Source organism: Tribolium castaneum, chromosome 4 (genome assembly GCF_031307605.1).
Source record: "Tribolium castaneum strain GA2 chromosome 4, icTriCast1.1, whole genome shotgun sequence".
Classification (NCBI taxonomy): domain Eukaryota; kingdom Metazoa; phylum Arthropoda; class Insecta; order Coleoptera; family Tenebrionidae; genus Tribolium; species Tribolium castaneum.
Window position 1 is genome coordinate 386,321 of NC_087397.1, and position 19,496 is coordinate 405,816.

Consider the following 19,496-nt stretch of genomic DNA (forward strand, 5'->3'; position numbering starts at 1 on the left):
TGGCAACGTGTTTTAAACACGTGTCCGCGCGATTTTTTAAATTTAGTCACATTTTAAAAACGTGTCCGCGCCATTTTTAAAATTTAATTACCGATTTCGTGCGATTTTTTATGTTGGCAACGTGTTTTAAACACGTGTCCGCGCCATTTTTAAATTTAATTACCGATTTCGTGCGATTTTTTATGTTGGCAACGTGTTTTAAACACGTGCCCGCGCGATTTTTTAAATTTAGTCACGTTTTAAAAACGTGTCCGCGCCATTTTTAAAATTTAATTACCGATTTCGTGCGATTTTTTATGTTGGAAACGTGTTTTAAACACGTGTCCGCGCCATTTTTAAAATTTAATTACCGATTTCGTGCGATTTTTTATGTTGGCAACGTGTTTTAAACACGTGTCCGCGCCATTTTTAAAATTTAATTACCGATTTCGTGCGATTTTTTATGTTGGCAACGTGTTTTAAACACGTGCCCGCGCGATTTTTTAAATTTAGTCACGTTTTAAAAACGTGTCCGCGCCATTTTTAAAATTTAATTACCGATTTCGTGCGATTTTTTATGTTGGCAACGTGTTTTAAACACGTGTCCGCGCCATTTTTAAATTTAATTACCGATTTCGTGCGTTCTTTTAGGTTGGCAACGTGTTTTAAACACGTGTCCGCGCCATTTTTTAAATTTAGTCACGTTTTAAACACGTGTCCGCGCCATTTTTAAAATTTAATTACCGATTTCGTGCGATTTTTTAGGTTGGCAACGTGTTTTAAACACGTGTCCGCGCCATTTTTTAAATTTAGTCACGTTTTAAACACGTGCCCGCGCGATTTTTTAAATTTAATTACCGATTTCGTGCGATTTTTTAGGTTGGAAACGTGTTTTAAACACGTGTCCGCGCCATTTTTAAAATTTAATTACCGATTTCGTGCGATTTTTTATGTTGGCAACGTGTTTTAAACACGTGCCCGCGCGATTTTTTAAATTTAATTACCGATTTCGAGCGATTTTTTAGTTTGGCAACCTGTTTTAAATACGTGCCCGCGCGATTTTTTAAATTTAGTCACGTTTTAAACACGTGCCCACGCCATTTTTTAAATTTAATTACCGATTTCGTGCGATTTTTTAGGTTGGCAACGTGTTTTAAACACGTGCCCGCGCGATTTTTTAAATGTAATTACCGATTTCGTGCGATTTTTTAGGTTGGCAACGTGTTTTAAACACGTGTCCGCGCCATTTTTAAAATTTGATTACCGATTTCGTGCGATTTTTTAGTTTGGCAACGTGTTTTAAACACGTGCCCGCGCGATTTTTTAAATTTAATTACCGATTTCGTGCGATTTTTTAGGTTGGAAACGTGTTTTAAACACGTGTCCGCGCCATTTTTAAAATTTAATTACCGATTTCGTGCGATTTTTTATGTTGGCAACGTGTTTTAAACACGTGCCCGCGCGATTTTTTAAATTTAATTACCGATTTCGAGCGATTTTTTAGTTTGGCAACCTGTTTTAAATACGTGCCCGCGCGATTTTTTAAATTTAGTCACGTTTTAAACACGTGCCCACGCCATTTTTTAAATTTAATTACCGATTTCGTGCGATTTTTTAGGTTGGCAACGTGTTTTAAACACGTGCCCGCGCGATTTTTTAAATGTAATTACCGATTTCGTGCGATTTTTTAGGTTGGCAACGTGTTTTAAACACGTGCCCGCGCGATTTTTTAAATTTAGTCACGTTTTAAACACGTGTCCGCGCCATTTTTTAAATTTAGTCACGTTTTAAACACGTGCCCGCGCGATTTTTTAAATTCAATTACCGATTTCGAGCGATTTTTTAGTTTGGCAACGTGTTTTAAACACGTGCCCGCGCGATTTTTTAAATTTAATTACCGATTTTGTGCGATTTTTTAGGTTGGAAACGTGTTTTAAACACGTGTCCGCGCCATTTTTAAATTTAATTACCGATTTCGTGCGTTTTTTAGGTTGGCAACGTGTTTTAAACACGTGCCCGCGCCATTTTTTAAATTTAATTACCGATTTCGTGCGATTTTTTAGGTTGGCAACGTGTTTTAAACACGTGCCCGCGCGATTTTTTAAATGTAATTACCGATTTCGTGCGATTTTTTAAAACACTTAAATTGTACATCATTTTTCCACTTACCTTTTTTTTCTATTTTTGTATTTGCCCCCCCAATAAAAGACACATTTCTCTAGCGTTTATTCATAAAACATAATCAATCACACAAATATATAACAATGTTCAATAATAATTATTGCCAGTTAAAAAAAAATAATTTTTGAAGATCCAGACGAAGAATGTCTTTGAAGTCCTCCGGATCCCGCAGGCCGGCCGCAACCAGTCCGTAAAGCAATCCCTAATAAATAAAAATATAATAAATGCATAAAAAGTAAGTTAAAAACTTACAACACAGACACCAGCTTTTGAGCTCTCAAAATTCATAACTCCAAGCGGAAATTGCAATGGTTAGCACATTTGACGACCTAAGACGATTGTTAATTTTACTTTAACAACTTTAAATTTACTCACTGTTTATTCGTGTTGGGCGAGCAACAGTACGACCCTTGCTTCAAAACATGTGATAAAAATTTCTAACAAACAAAGAAATTATTTATGATTAATAAAAATAAAAATAATAAGAGCTGCATTTACAATCGTCGGATAAATTTATTTATTTATGAAAAAAAAATAATTGTAACAATTATTGAAATTACACGATACCACGATTAACAGACTTAACCGAAATTTATATGAGAATTGTAAAAGCTGCTCTTGAAGGGATTGAGACTATTTGTCAATGTACATAAAAAACATTGATAAAGTGTCAAAAAAATCCCCCTATGATGGTTAAAATTATACACACACCAAAAATGGAAAAACAAATAAACCGAATCTAAGATTAATGTTACAAAATAAAACAAAAATATTTTCTGTACCCAAAATTACAAACCCAAAACCTCAGTTAATAAAAAAAAATATACTAAAGGTCGGTTTATATAAGACTAAAATTAGGGTACCAATCAATTTGATCATGTGATCAATCTAAAGTTTGGCTGCAATTAGGTTAATAATGTAAATCGACCTTTATTATATTATAAAAAAAGTTAGAGTTAATTTAAATTAAATTTTTAATTTGCTTCGGAATTGTAACGTTTAAAAACTCCCCACTTAAATGTAAATGTAAAGGAAAGTATGTACTTATAGCAGCATAAATAAGAGACTCGAGCTTTACATTAAAAAAATATCCGCTACTGAAATCAGCCACCAAATTCATTAAATTAACAAAAAAATATTGACAAAAAATCGCTTAAAGTGGAAATAAATGAGAAAGCAATTGCTGACTGTGATTATGTGACACCGTTAAAAAAAACAAAGAGAAAAAACTATAAACGCGCATTACCCATAAAATATTTTATTCTCAGTCCAAATAATTCTTGCTGGTGCCATAATCGGCTAAATGGGCCAGTTGGTGATTTTAAATTGACCCACAATGAAGCATCGAAAGCAATGGTCTCGTGGCACAGTGCAGACACCACCAGGAAAAGGAAACAGTGTGATGATTATAATAAAAGACGGGAATGCCACTCAAACTCATGGCAAACAGGAAAAAAGCAGAGGCGGACGCGATGAAATTCACTGATCTAATTATGATTCTTGGGCTACCTAAGCAATTCTCTTAAATAAACAGGCAATGATTAATTTCCTTTTGTGACCATTTTAATTTTTTTATTTTTTTTTTATTTTTTTATTTTTTTCAATTTATTTATTTATTTTTTTTTTAATTTTTTTATTTATTTTTTTTTAATTTATTTTTGGAATTTTTGGTGTGTTTTTTTTTAATGAATGCAAAGCCATCCTAGAGAATGCCTGTATTTAGTGTACTATTTTATGCTCGCAGCATCTCCTCTACATATCTAGGATATGTATTTGCACGACAACTAATACCGTTTATAGGTATGTGTCTATCGAGGAGCATCAGCACGACTAACACACTCAAATTAATGAGATCGAGTCTTTATTCGATTTTACTACGAGCTTAGTACACCAGTGATACATTAACAATTCTAGGGGTTTGCCAATTTTTTTTTTTTTGATCAATTTTAATAAAATTTAGTCATAGGAAAATAATCAGTGCCCACTTATTCAAGAGAATCATACTAACCCACTTTTAAGAAATCATAATTAGATCAGTCAATTCCATCGAATCCAATTTTTTTTATTATTTCCTCCACTTTTTCCCTAACATGCCATGAGTTGGAGCGACATTCACTTATGTCTTCTATTATAATCATCAGATAGTTTCCTTTTCCCAATGGTTCAGCACCATGCTACGAGACCATTTGTTTTCGATGCGACAATGTGAATTAATTCAAAATCCCCGGTTGGCCCAGTAGGCGATAATGACGCAAGCAATAAATTACTTGGAGTGAGGAAAATATCTCATAAGTAAAATTGCATTCATAGCTTTTTCTTCAATGTATTGGAAACAAATTTAATTGACTGACTGCAGTCAGTCAGCATCAGCGGTTACATCTATTCCCATTTGAAGCAATAATATGACGAAGAAGAAAAAGAAAAGAAAAGACGCGTAAAAATTATGAATTTTGTTGGCTACTTTCGGTAGTGGTGAAAAAAAAGTTACATCAGAACACGTAAACTTGAAACCTATTTCCGAATTACGTACATACTTCCCCTTTTTTTAGAGATGTGCTTATCAATACGTATTTGTACCAAATTGTAGGACGATATGAATGTTAAATTTAAAAATAATAGACAAAATAATTGCAGTAAATAAATTTTAATCGTTAAGCACACCTCTATTAAGATGATACTGATGTTTAAATAGCATCAGAGTCTTTTTAAAATAATTTATTGCTACAGAACGTCTCAAATGAGGGTGAAAATTTATCAAATTAGTGTCAAGCCAATGATGCTATAGAAACAACAGCAGCAGCCAAGCCAAAAAGATTAAAACGAATTAATTATTTTCGGTTCACTTTCATAAAAAATATTGAGGTGCAAAAAGCGTACTCTTGGCATTAGCTTTTATGTATTATATAAGTTGTCATGGTAACAGATTAGTCATTTACATCGTAATGTTTTTTTACGAAAGTGGACCGAAAGAACAAATTCTAATTCTGAAGTAAAATAATTCGTTTTCATTTGAGTTTGTTTAAATTTAAACTTAAACTGATTCGCGCTTCGAATTGAATTGAAAACGAAAACAAATTATTCTTTAATTCGGAATTAAAATTTAAATCGCTTGCTGTAAACCGGCCTTTAATTACGCAGTCAACTGAATCGTAAACCGTGAAACGAAAACGAATTAAAATAATTCTGAATTAAATTTAAATCGCTTGCTGTAAACCGGTCCGTGATTACAATCAAATTATTTCAAGTACTTGAATAAATTTGATTGATTTAAATTCAAAATGAAATTTAATAAATAAATCAAACCGGCCGTGAAAGCGCATTCAAGTTCGTTTTCATTTGAATTTGTTTAAATTTAAACTTAAAGTGATTCGCGCTTCGAATTAAATTGAAAACGAAAATAAATTATTATTTAATTCGGAAATAAAATTTAATAAATAAATCAAACCGGCCGTGAAAGCGCATTCAAGTTCGTTTTCATTTGAATTTGTTTAAATTTAAACTTAAATTGATTCGCGCTTCGAATTAAATTGAAAATAAAAACAAATTATTATTTAATTCGGAAATAAAATTTAATAAATAAATCAAACCGGCCGTGAAAGCGCATTCAAGTTCGTTTTCATTTGAATTTGTTTAAATTTAAACTTAAATTGATTCGCGCTTCGAATTAAATTGAAAATAAAAACAAATTATTATTTAATTCGGAAATAAAATTTAATAAATAAATCAAACAGGCCGTGAAAGCGCATTCAAGTTCGTTTTCATTTGAATTTGTTTAAATTTAAACTTAAATTGATTCGCGCTTCGAATTAAATTGAAAATAAAAACAAATTATTATTTAATTCGGAAATAAAATTTAATAAATAAATCAAACCGGCCGTGAAAGCGCATTCAAGTTCGTTTTCATTTGAATTTGTTTAAATTTAAACTTAAATTGATTCGCGCTTCGAATTAAATTGAAAATAAAAACAAATTATTATTTAATTCGGAAATAAAATTTAATAAATAAATCAAACCGGCCGTGAAAGCGCATTCAAGTTCGTTTTCATTTGAATTTGTTTAAATTTAAACTTAAAGTGATTCGCGCTTCGAATTAAATTGAAAACGAAAATAAATTATTATTTAATTCGGAAATAAAATTTAATAAATAAATCAAACCGGCCGTGAAAGCGCATTCAAGTTCGTTTTCATTTGAATTTGTTTAAATTTAAACTTAAAGTGATTCGCGCTTCGAATTAAATTGAAAATAAAAACAAATTATTATTTAATTCGGAAATAAAATTTAATAAATAAATCAAACCGGCCGTGAAAGCGCATTCAAGTTCGTTTTCATTTGAATTTGTTTAAATTTAAACTTAAAGTGATTCGCGCTTCGAATTAAATTGAAAATAGAAACAAATTATTATTTAATTCGGAAATAAAATTTAATAAATAAATCAAACCGGCCGTGAAAGCGCATTCAAGTTCGTTTTCATTTGAATTTGTTTAAATTTAAACTTAAATTGATTCGCGCTTCGAATTAAATTGAAAATAAAAACAAATTATTATTTAATTCGGAAATAAAATTTAATAAATAAATCAAACCGGCCGTGAAAGCGCATTCAAGTTCGTTTTCATTTGAATTTGTTTAAATTTAAACTTAAAGTGATTCGCGCTTCGAATTAAATTGAAAACGAAAATAAATTATTATTTAATTCGGAAATAAAATTTAATAAATAAATCAAACCGGCCGTGAAAGCGCATTCAAGTTCGTTTTCATTTGAATTTGTTTAAATTTAAACTTAAAGTGATTCGCGCTTCGAATTAAATTGAAAACGAAAATAAATTATTATTTAATTCGGAAATAAAATTTAATAAATAAATCAAACGGCCGTGAAAGCGCATTCAAGTTCGTTTTCATTTGAATTTGTTTAAATTTAAACTTAAAGTGATTCGCGCTTCGAATTAAATTGAAAACGAAAATAAATTATTATTTAATTCGGAAATAAAATTTAATAAATAAATCAAACCGGCCGTGAAAGCGCATTCAAGTTCGTTTTCATTTGAATTTGTTTAAATTTAAACTTAAATTGATTCGCGCTTCGAATTAAATTGAAAATAAAAACAAATTATTATTTAATTCGGAAATAAAATTTAATAAATAAATCAAACCGGCCGTGAAAGCGCATTCAAGTTCGTTTTCATTTGAATTTGTTTAAATTTAAACTTAAATTGATTCGCGCTTCGAATTAAATTGAAAATAAAAACAAATTATTATTTAATTCGGAAATAAAATTTAATAAATAAATCAAACCGGCCGTGAAAGCGCATTCAAGTTCGTTTTCATTTGAATTTGTTTAAATTTAAACTTAAATTGATTCGCGCTTCGAATTAAATTGAAAATAAAAACAAATTATTATTTAATTCGGAAATAAAATTTAATAAATAAATCAAACCGGCCGTGAAAGCGCATTCAAGTTCGTTTTCATTTGAATTTGTTTAAATTTAAACTTAAAGTGATTCGCGCTTCGAATTAAATTGAAAACGAAAATAAATTATTATTTAATTCGGAAATAAAATTTAATAAATAAATCAAACCGGCCGTGAAAGCGCATTCAAGTTCGTTTTCATTTGAATTTGTTTAAATTTAAACTTAAAGTGATTCGCGCTTCGAATTAAATTGAAAACGAAAATAAATTATTATTTAATTCGGAAATAAAATTTAATAAATAAATCAAACGGCCGTGAAAGCGCATTCAAGTTCGTTTTCATTTGAATTTGTTTAAATTTAAACTTAAAGTGATTCGCGCTTCGAATTAAATTGAAAACGAAAATAAATTATTATTTAATTCGGAAATAAAATTTAATAAATAAATCAAACGGCCGTGAAAGCGCATTCAAGTTCGTTTTCATTTGAATTTGTTTAAATTTAAACTTAAAGTGATTCGCGCTTCGAATTAAATTGAAAACGAAAATAAATTATTATTTAATTCGGAAATAAAATTTAATAAATAAATCAAACCGGCCGTGAAAGCGCATTCAAGTTCGTTTTCATTTGAATTTGTTTAAATTTAAACTTAAAGTGATTCGCGCTTCGAATTAAATTGAAAACGAAAATAAATTATTATTTAATTCGGAAATAAAATTTAATAAATAAATCAAACCGGCCGTGAAAGCGCATTCAAGTTCGTTTTCATTTGAATTTGTTTAAATTTAAACTTAAATTGATTCGCGCTTCGAATTAAATTGAAAATAAAAACAAATTATTATTTAATTCGGAAATAAAATTTAATAAATAAATCAAACCGGCCGTGAAAGCGCATTCAAGTTCGTTTTCATTTGAATTTGTTTAAATTTAAACTTAAATTGATTCGCGCTTCGAATTAAATTGAAAATAAAAACAAATTATTATTTAATTCGGAAATAAAATTTAATAAATAAATCAAACCGGCCGTGAAAGCGCATTCAAGTTCGTTTTCATTTGAATTTGTTTAAATTTAAACTTAAAGTGATTCGCGCTTCGAATTAAATTGAAAACGAAAATAAATTATTATTTAATTCGGAAATAAAATTTAATAAATAAATCAAACCGGCCGTGAAAGCGCATTCAAGTTCGTTTTCATTTGAATTTGTTTAAATTTAAACTTAAAGTGATTCGCGCTTCGAATTAAATTGAAAATAAAAACAAATTATTATTTAATTCGGAAATAAAATTTAATAAATAAATCAAACCGGCCGTGAAAGCGCATTCAAGTTCGTTTTCATTTGAATTTGTTTAAATTTAAACTTAAAGTGATTCGCGCTTCGAATTAAATTGAAAATAGAAACAAATTATTATTTAATTCGGAAATAAAATTTAATAAATAAATCAAACCGGCCGTGAAAGCGCATTCAAGTTCGTTTTCATTTGAATTTGTTTAAATTTAAACTTAAATTGATTCGCGCTTCGAATTAAATTGAAAATAAAAACAAATTATTATTTAATTCGGAAATAAAATTTAATAAATAAATCAAACCGGCCGTGAAAGCGCATTCAAGTTCGTTTTCATTTGAATTTGTTTAAATTTAAACTTAAAGTGATTCGCGCTTCGAATTAAATTGAAAACGAAAATAAATTATTATTTAATTCGGAAATAAAATTTAATAAATAAATCAAACCGGCCGTGAAAGCGCATTCAAGTTCGTTTTCATTTGAATTTGTTTAAATTTAAACTTAAAGTGATTCGCGCTTCGAATTAAATTGAAAACGAAAATAAATTATTATTTAATTCGGAAATAAAATTTAATAAATAAATCAAACGGCCGTGAAAGCGCATTCAAGTTCGTTTTCATTTGAATTTGTTTAAATTTAAACTTAAAGTGATTCGCGCTTCGAATTAAATTGAAAATAGAAACAAATTATTATTTAATTCGGAAATAAAATTTAATAAATAAATCAAACCGGCCGTGAAAGCGCATTCAAGTTCGTTTTCATTTGAATTTGTTTAAATTTAAACTTAAATTGATTCGCGCTTCGAATTAAATTGAAAATAAAAACAAATTATTATTTAATTCGGAAATAAAATTTAATAAATAAATCAAACCGGCCGTGAAAGCGCATTCAAGTTCGTTTTCATTTGAATTTGTTTAAATTTAAACTTAAAGTGATTCGCGCTTCGAATTAAATTGAAAATAAAAACAAATTATTATTTAATTCGGAAATAAAATTTAATAAATAAATCAAACCGGCCGTGAAAGCGCATTCAAGTTCGTTTTCATTTGAATTTGTTTAAATTTAAACTTAAAGTGATTCGCGCTTCGAATTAAATTGAAAATAGAAACAAATTATTATTTAATTCGGAAATAAAATTTAATAAATAAATCAAACCGGCCGTGAAAGCGCATTCAAGTTCGTTTTCATTTGAATTTGTTTAAATTTAAACTTAAATTGATTCGCGCTTCGAATTAAATTGAAAATAAAAACAAATTATTATTTAATTCGGAAATAAAATTTAATAAATAAATCAAACCGGCCGTGAAAGCGCATTCAAGTTCGTTTTCATTTGAATTTGTTTAAATTTAAACTTAAAGTGATTCGCGCTTCGAATTAAATTGAAAACGAAAATAAATTATTATTTAATTCGGAAATAAAATTTAATAAATAAATCAAACCGGCCGTGAAAGCGCATTCAAGTTCGTTTTCATTTGAATTTGTTTAAATTTAAACTTAAAGTGATTCGCGCTTCGAATTAAATTGAAAACGAAAATAAATTATTATTTAATTCGGAAATAAAATTTAATAAATAAATCAAACCGGCCGTGAAAGCGCATTCAAGTTCGTTTTCATTTGAATTTGTTTAAATTTAAACTTAAAGTGATTCGCGCTTCGAATTAAATTGAAAACGAAAATAAATTATTATTTAATTCGGAAATAAAATTTAATAAATAAATCAAACCGGCCGTGAAAGCGCATTCAAGTTCGTTTTCATTTGAATTTGTTTAAATTTAAACTTAAAGTGATTCGCGCTTCGAATTAAATTGAAAACGAAAATAAATTATTATTTAATTCGGAAATAAAATTTAATAAATAAATCAAACCGGCCGTGAAAGCGCATTCAAGTTCGTTTTCATTTGAATTTGTTTAAATTTAAACTTAAAGTGATTCGCGCTTCGAATTAAATTGAAAATAAAAACAAATTATTATTTAATTCGGAAATAAAATTTAATAAATAAATCAAACCGGCCGTGAAAGCGCATTCAAGTTCGTTTTCATTTGAATTTGTTTAAATTTAAACTTAAATTGATTCGCGCTTCGAATTAAATTGAAAATAAAAACAAATTATTATTTAATTCGGAAATAAAATTTAATAAATAAATCAAACCGGCCGTGAAAGCGCATTCAAGTTCGTTTTCATTTGAATTTGTTTAAATTTAAACTTAAAGTGATTCGCGCTTCGAATTAAATTGAAAACGAAAATAAATTATTATTTAATTCGGAAATAAAATTTAATAAATAAATCAAACCGGCCGTGAAAGCGCATTCAAGTTCGTTTTCATTTGAATTTGTTTAAATTTAAACTTAAAGTGATTCGCGCTTCGAATTAAATTGAAAACGAAAATAAATTATTATTTAATTCGGAAATAAAATTTAATAAATAAATCAAACGGCCGTGAAAGCGCATTCAAGTTCGTTTTCATTTGAATTTGTTTAAATTTAAACTTAAAGTGATTCGCGCTTCGAATTAAATTGAAAATAGAAACAAATTATTATTTAATTCGGAAATAAAATTTAATAAATAAATCAAACCGGCCGTGAAAGCGCATTCAAGTTCGTTTTCATTTGAATTTGTTTAAATTTAAACTTAAATTGATTCGCGCTTCGAATTAAATTGAAAATAAAAACAAATTATTATTTAATTCGGAAATAAAATTTAATAAATAAATCAAACCGGCCGTGAAAGCGCATTCAAGTTCGTTTTCATTTGAATTTGTTTAAATTTAAACTTAAAGTGATTCGCGCTTCGAATTAAATTGAAAATAAAAACAAATTATTATTTAATTCGGAAATAAAATTTAATAAATAAATCAAACCGGCCGTGAAAGCGCATTCAAGTTCGTTTTCATTTGAATTTGTTTAAATTTAAACTTAAAGTGATTCGCGCTTCGAATTAAATTGAAAATAGAAACAAATTATTATTTAATTCGGAAATAAAATTTAATAAATAAATCAAACCGGCCGTGAAAGCGCATTCAAGTTCGTTTTCATTTGAATTTGTTTAAATTTAAACTTAAATTGATTCGCGCTTCGAATTAAATTGAAAATAAAAACAAATTATTATTTAATTCGGAAATAAAATTTAATAAATAAATCAAACCGGCCGTGAAAGCGCATTCAAGTTCGTTTTCATTTGAATTTGTTTAAATTTAAACTTAAAGTGATTCGCGCTTCGAATTAAATTGAAAACGAAAATAAATTATTATTTAATTCGGAAATAAAATTTAATAAATAAATCAAACCGGCCGTGAAAGCGCATTCAAGTTCGTTTTCATTTGAATTTGTTTAAATTTAAACTTAAAGTGATTCGCGCTTCGAATTAAATTGAAAACGAAAATAAATTATTATTTAATTCGGAAATAAAATTTAATAAATAAATCAAACCGGCCGTGAAAGCGCATTCAAGTTCGTTTTCATTTGAATTTGTTTAAATTTAAACTTAAAGTGATTCGCGCTTCGAATTAAATTGAAAACGAAAATAAATTATTATTTAATTCGGAAATAAAATTTAATAAATAAATCAAACCGGCCGTGAAAGCGCATTCAAGTTCGTTTTCATTTGAATTTGTTTAAATTTAAACTTAAAGTGATTCGCGCTTCGAATTAAATTGAAAACGAAAATAAATTATTATTTAATTCGGAAATAAAATTTAATAAATAAATCAAACCGGCCGTGAAAGCGCATTCAAGTTCGTTTTCATTTGAATTTGTTTAAATTTAAACTTAAAGTGATTCGCGCTTCGAATTAAATTGAAAATAAAAACAAATTATTATTTAATTCGGAAATAAAATTTAATAAATAAATCAAACCGGCCGTGAAAGCGCATTCAAGTTCGTTTTCATTTGAATTTGTTTAAATTTAAACTTAAATTGATTCGCGCTTCGAATTAAATTGAAAATAAAAACAAATTATTATTTAATTCGGAAATAAAATTTAATAAATAAATCAAACCGGCCGTGAAAGCGCATTCAAGTTCGTTTTCATTTGAATTTGTTTAAATTTAAACTTAAAGTGATTCGCGCTTCGAATTAAATTGAAAACGAAAATAAATTATTATTTAATTCGGAAATAAAATTTAATAAATAAATCAAACCGGCCGTGAAAGCGCATTCAAGTTCGTTTTCATTTGAATTTGTTTAAATTTAAACTTAAAGTGATTCGCGCTTCGAATTAAATTGAAAACGAAAATAAATTATTATTTAATTCGGAAATAAAATTTAATAAATAAATCAAACGGCCGTGAAAGCGCATTCAAGTTCGTTTTCATTTGAATTTGTTTAAATTTAAACTTAAAGTGATTCGCGCTTCGAATTAAATTGAAAACGAAAATAAATTATTATTTAATTCGGAAATAAAATTTAATAAATAAATCAAACGGCCGTGAAAGCGCATTCAAGTTCGTTTTCATTTGAATTTGTTTAAATTTAAACTTAAAGTGATTCGCGCTTCGAATTAAATTGAAAACGAAAATAAATTATTATTTAATTCGGAAATAAAATTTAATAAATAAATCAAACCGGCCGTGAAAGCGCATTCAAGTTCGTTTTCATTTGAATTTGTTTAAATTTAAACTTAAAGTGATTCGCGCTTCGAATTAAATTGAAAACGAAAATAAATTATTATTTAATTCGGAAATAAAATTTAATAAATAAATCAAACCGGCCGTGAAAGCGCATTCAAGTTCGTTTTCATTTGAATTTGTTTAAATTTAAACTTAAATTGATTCGCGCTTCGAATTAAATTGAAAATAAAAACAAATTATTATTTAATTCGGAAATAAAATTTAATAAATAAATCAAACCGGCCGTGAAAGCGCATTCAAGTTCGTTTTCATTTGAATTTGTTTAAATTTAAACTTAAATTGATTCGCGCTTCGAATTAAATTGAAAATAAAAACAAATTATTATTTAATTCGGAAATAAAATTTAATAAATAAATCAAACCGGCCGTGAAAGCGCATTCAAGTTCGTTTTCATTTGAATTTGTTTAAATTTAAACTTAAAGTGATTCGCGCTTCGAATTAAATTGAAAACGAAAATAAATTATTATTTAATTCGGAAATAAAATTTAATAAATAAATCAAACCGGCCGTGAAAGCGCATTCAAGTTCGTTTTCATTTGAATTTGTTTAAATTTAAACTTAAAGTGATTCGCGCTTCGAATTAAATTGAAAACGAAAATAAATTATTATTTAATTCGGAAATAAAATTTAATAAATAAATCAAACGGCCGTGAAAGCGCATTCAAGTTCGTTTTCATTTGAATTTGTTTAAATTTAAACTTAAAGTGATTCGCGCTTCGAATTAAATTGAAAACGAAAATAAATTATTATTTAATTCGGAAATAAAATTTAATAAATAAATCAAACCGGCCGTGAAAGCGCATTCAAGTTCGTTTTCATTTGAATTTGTTTAAATTTAAACTTAAATTGATTCGCGCTTCGAATTAAATTGAAAATAAAAACAAATTATTATTTAATTCGGAAATAAAATTTAATAAATAAATCAAACCGGCCGTGAAAGCGCATTCAAGTTCGTTTTCATTTGAATTTGTTTAAATTTAAACTTAAATTGATTCGCGCTTCGAATTAAATTGAAAATAAAAACAAATTATTATTTAATTCGGAAATAAAATTTAATAAATAAATCAAACCGGCCGTGAAAGCGCATTCAAGTTCGTTTTCATTTGAATTTGTTTAAATTTAAACTTAAAGTGATTCGCGCTTCGAATTAAATTGAAAACGAAAATAAATTATTATTTAATTCGGAAATAAAATTTAATAAATAAATCAAACCGGCCGTGAAAGCGCATTCAAGTTCGTTTTCATTTGAATTTGTTTAAATTTAAACTTAAAGTGATTCGCGCTTCGAATTAAATTGAAAACGAAAATAAATTATTATTTAATTCGGAAATAAAATTTAATAAATAAATCAAACCGGCCGTGAAAGCGCATTCAAGTTCGTTTTCATTTGAATTTGTTTAAATTTAAACTTAAAGTGATTCGCGCTTCGAATTAAATTGAAAACGAAAATAAATTATTATTTAATTCGGAAATAAAATTTAATAAATAAATCAAACCGGCCGTGAAAGCGCATTCAAGTTCGTTTTCATTTGAATTTGTTTAAATTTAAACTTAAAGTGATTCGCGCTTCGAATTAAATTGAAAACGAAAATAAATTATTATTTAATTCGGAAATAAAATTTAATAAATAAATCAAACCGGCTGTGAAAGCGCATTCAAGTTCGTTTTCATTTGAATTTGTTTAAATTTAAACTTAAATTGATTCGCGCTTCGAATTAAATTGAAAATAAAAACAAATTATTATTTAATTCGGAAATAAAATTTAATAAATAAATCAAACCGGCCGTGAAAGCGCATTCAAGTTCGTTTTCATTTGAATTTGTTTAAATTTAAACTTAAATTGATTCGCGCTTCGAATTAAATTGAAAATAAAAACAAATTATTATTTAATTCGGAAATAAAATTTAATAAATAAATCAAACCGGCCGTGAAAGCGCATTCAAGTTCGTTTTCATTTGAATTTGTTTAAATTTAAACTTAAAGTGATTCGCGCTTCGAATTAAATTGAAAATAGAAACAAATTATTATTTAATTCGGAAATAAAATTTAATAAATAAATCAAACCGGCCGTGAAAGCGCATTCAAGTTCGTTTTCATTTGAATTTGTTTAAATTTAAACTTAAATTGATTCGCGCTTCGAATTAAATTGAAAATAAAAACAAATTATTATTTAATTCGGAAATAAAATTTAATAAATAAATCAAACCGGCCGTGAAAGCGCATTCAAGTTCGTTTTCATTTGAATTTGTTTAAATTTAAACTTAAATTGATTCGCGCTTCGAATTAAATTGAAAATAAAAACAAATTATTATTTAATTCGGAAATAAAATTTAATAAATAAATCAAACCGGCCGTGAAAGCGCATTCAAGTTCGTTTTCATTTGAATTTGTTTAAATTTAAACTTAAATTGATTCGCGCTTCGAATTAAATTGAAAATAAAAACAAATTATTATTTAATTCGGAAATAAAATTTAATAAATAAATCAAACCGGCCGTGAAAGCGCATTCAAGTTCGTTTTCATTTGAATTTGTTTAAATTTAAACTTAAAGTGATTCGCGCTTCGAATTAAATTGAAAACGAAAATAAATTATTATTTAATTCGGAAATAAAATTTAATAAATAAATCAAACCGGCCGTGAAAGCGCATTCAAGTTCGTTTTCATTTGAATTTGTTTAAATTTAAACTTAAAGTGATTCGCGCTTCGAATTAAATTGAAAACGAAAATAAATTATTATTTAATTCGGAAATAAAATTTAATTAATAAATCAAACCGGCCGTGAAAGCGCATTCAAGTTCGTTTTCATTTGAATTTGTTTAAATTTAAACTTAAAGTGATTCGCGCTTCGAATTAAATTGAAAACGAAAATAAATTATTATTTAATTCGGAAATAAAATTTAATAAATAAATTAATCCGCCCGTGAAAGTGCATTCAAGTTCAAGGTTAATTTTCATTTGAATTTGTTTAAATTTAAAAATACACGGATTCGCGCCTCGAATTGAAATGAAAACGAAAACAAATTATTCTTTAATTCGCAATTAAAATTTAAACCACTTGCTGTAAACCGGCCCCGGATTGCAATTAAATTATTGCAATTATTTCGAGTACTTGAATAAATTTGATTTAAATTCAAAATGAAATTTAATAAATAAATTAAACCGGCCGTGAAAGTGCATTCAATTGCAAGGTTAATTTTCATTTGAATTTGTTTAAATTTAAACTTAAACGGATTCGCGCTTCGAACTGAATTGAAAACGAAAATAAATTAACCGACGCTTGACGGCAATTAAATTATTTCGAATACTTGAATAAATTTGATTTACGTTCGAAATTAACATTTAACAAATGAATTAAACCGGCCGCTAGATTGTCTCGCTTCGAAATTAAAGTTTAATTCGCGCCCCAATTTAATAAAAGTGTACTTGCGGTTAAACGGTCCTTTGTACAAAATATCCTTAAAATTTCGCAGCACAACACAGCACAGCACAGAATCACTTTAATTAATTCGTGTCGCGGTCGCGGTTTAATAATTTATTTAATAATTTAACGAACAAGACGCACGCACAGACACACGTCCGACCGCTCCGGCCGCCGCCCGAAAACTGCCGCTCTCACGCAACAGTTGACGTACTTGTCAAAAAAAGTACACGTGTTTGGACAAATTTGCACCGTTTACGAGGGCGCCTCAAAAATTTCAGCGCCCGCACATTAAATTTATTCATTTTAAAAATAGAAAATTACATTTTTTTCAAACAGCCCTTTAACACGTGAACACACTGCGTGTAACAAAGGGGTTGAGAATATAAAAAATGTCCTGCAAATCATTTATTTACCCAAAAGCCAGAATTTTAATAACTTTTAGAACGCCCCCGTAGCAGAAAATCGATCCGGTGACGTTTGTGACGTTTTAGTGGAAACAAAGTCTGCCAACTTTGAAAACACATTATATGAGGGCGCCCCAAAAATTATTGTGCCCGCCATTAAATTAAATGCATTTTAAAAATCGAAAATTATATTTATTTCAAACAGCCCTTTAACGCGTGGCCACACTGAGTGTTGAGACTCGAAAAATTGTCCTGCAAGCCACTTTTTCACCACAAAGTTAATATTTCTAGCATTTTTAAAAGTGCCCCCGTATTTGGGGTTCGAGAAAATCAATAATATGGTGACTTTCGTGACGTATTTAGTGGAAATTAAGCGCGCCAACACGAAATCATTGTATACGAGGGTGGTTCAAAATTATATACGAGGGTCGGTTATTGTATATTTAGATAAAACTTACCAGTTGTGTGAAAATTAATTCGTCAATTTGTAGTCAAACGTATTTGGCACCTTTTAAGCTATTTTGGACAAGTTTAAAGCTAATAAAACATAATTAAAATACGCTACAACTAATTTTCTCACCTAAATTTGTCATACTACCAATCTGAAAATCGCAGTAAATCGTGTGTCGATGATGTACAGGACCGAATTTTAATTTTTTAATGAAAAATATTATTGGAGCTAGCTTTATTTTAAATAAAATTAATTTAAATTAATTTTTTTAAAACAATTGACAGTAGATGGCATATTATATTATCAAAAAACGTAGAATTATAGGCAACTAGTAGTACACCAGTGTCACACCTTAGCTTTCAACACACCTTTAAGTTTATCTCGCTTAACTGAGTATTTTCTTAAAAAAAAAGGGGGATGTGTTTAAACACGTGTTTAAAAAGTAACGCCAACCTAAAAAATCGCACTAAATCGGTAACAAAATTTTAAATGGCGCGGACACGTGCACTTAATCGGTAAATAAATGAAAAAATGGCGCGGACACGAGTTTAATAAACAATTTGTAACCTAAAAATCACGCTAATCCGGTAACTACATTACAAAAATGGCGTAGTTACGTGTTTAAAAAGTAATGCCAACCTAAAAAATCGCACAAAATTGATTACAAAATTTAAAAATGGCGCGGACACGTGCACTTAATTGGCAAATAAATAAAAAAAAATGGCGCGAACGCGTGTTTAAAAAGTGATGCCAACCTAAAAAATCGTAACTTAATTTAAAAAAATGGCGCGGACGCGTGCACTAAATCGGTAAATAAATAAAAAAAATGCCGCGGACACGTGTACTAAGTCAAAAATCGCAGTAAATCGGTAACTAGATTAAATCGGTTTTTCCGCTTTAGACTAGATATAAAAATGGCGGCAAACACGTGTACTAAGTTAAAAATCGCAGTAAAACGGTAACTAGATTTAAAAATGGTGGCAAAACAGTTGTACCAACCTAAAAATCGCACTAAATATTGGTTTTTCCCGCTTTAAACTAGATTTAAAAACGGCGGCAACACGTGTATCAACTTAAAAATCGCATTAAATTGGTAACTAATTTTAAAAATGGCGGCAAAAGTACCAACTCTCGCACTAAATCAGTTTTCCCGCTTTAAACTAAATTTAAATGGCGGCAAATACGTGTACCAACCTCAAAATCGCGCAAAATCGGTAACTGGAATCAAGTCGCTACGACCAACCGTTCTGAAAATATCGGCAAAAATTTAGCCTTGTCAAAAAAGATAAAAATAAACGCAGGCGCGAAAATTTGAATTTGAAATTAATTCTTTAAATATCTCGGAAACTTAGCGTTGGGCGCAATTTTGTCATATGAGAGAAAAGATGCACCTTGATGTAATCTAAACGACGGTATAGTTGAAATTGTAATTTTCAATAGTTATTTTGCTATCTCTTTAAGGAGCCACGAAAGACCTACACATTTTTATGTTTTTGTAATGTCCAGTTCAGGTGGTGAAGTTTGAGGGGTCACTCGATGAGGTTTGCGTTAGTTTGAAAAACTCACCCTTAATTTTTTTTTGACTTTAACTGTTTGCAGGGGAGAATAAGCTGGTGTTAATTAAAAAATTTTTGATCAACTAGGAACAGAGATATGGGCTTTATTTTTTTAAGGGTTGTCTTTTATGAAAGTGGCTAAATGTGATTTAAATCTCCTTATTTTGCTTTATTTTGTCTGTTGTTACTG

The 19,496-nt window shown here is 28.5% G+C and overlaps 1 long non-coding RNA gene across 3 annotated transcripts; it reads right to left on the reverse strand.

The window, feature by feature from the left end:
- Positions 1–2,184: 2,184 nt before the first annotated feature.
- Positions 2,185–17,344, reverse strand: LOC135265951 (uncharacterized). Of its 3 annotated transcripts, none has more exons than XR_010333840.1 (4): positions 17,309–17,344; positions 2,536–2,597; positions 2,413–2,489; positions 2,185–2,362 (listed from the first exon to the last, which is right to left on the reverse strand). It is a non-coding gene; the product is annotated as an uncharacterized LOC135265951 (long non-coding RNA). The 3 variants fall into 3 exon arrangements; XR_010333839.1 differs by lacking the exon at positions 17,309–17,344 and adding an exon at positions 16,898–17,119; XR_010333838.1 differs by lacking the exon at positions 17,309–17,344 and adding an exon at positions 16,902–17,117.
- Positions 17,345–19,496: the final 2,152 nt, after the last annotated feature.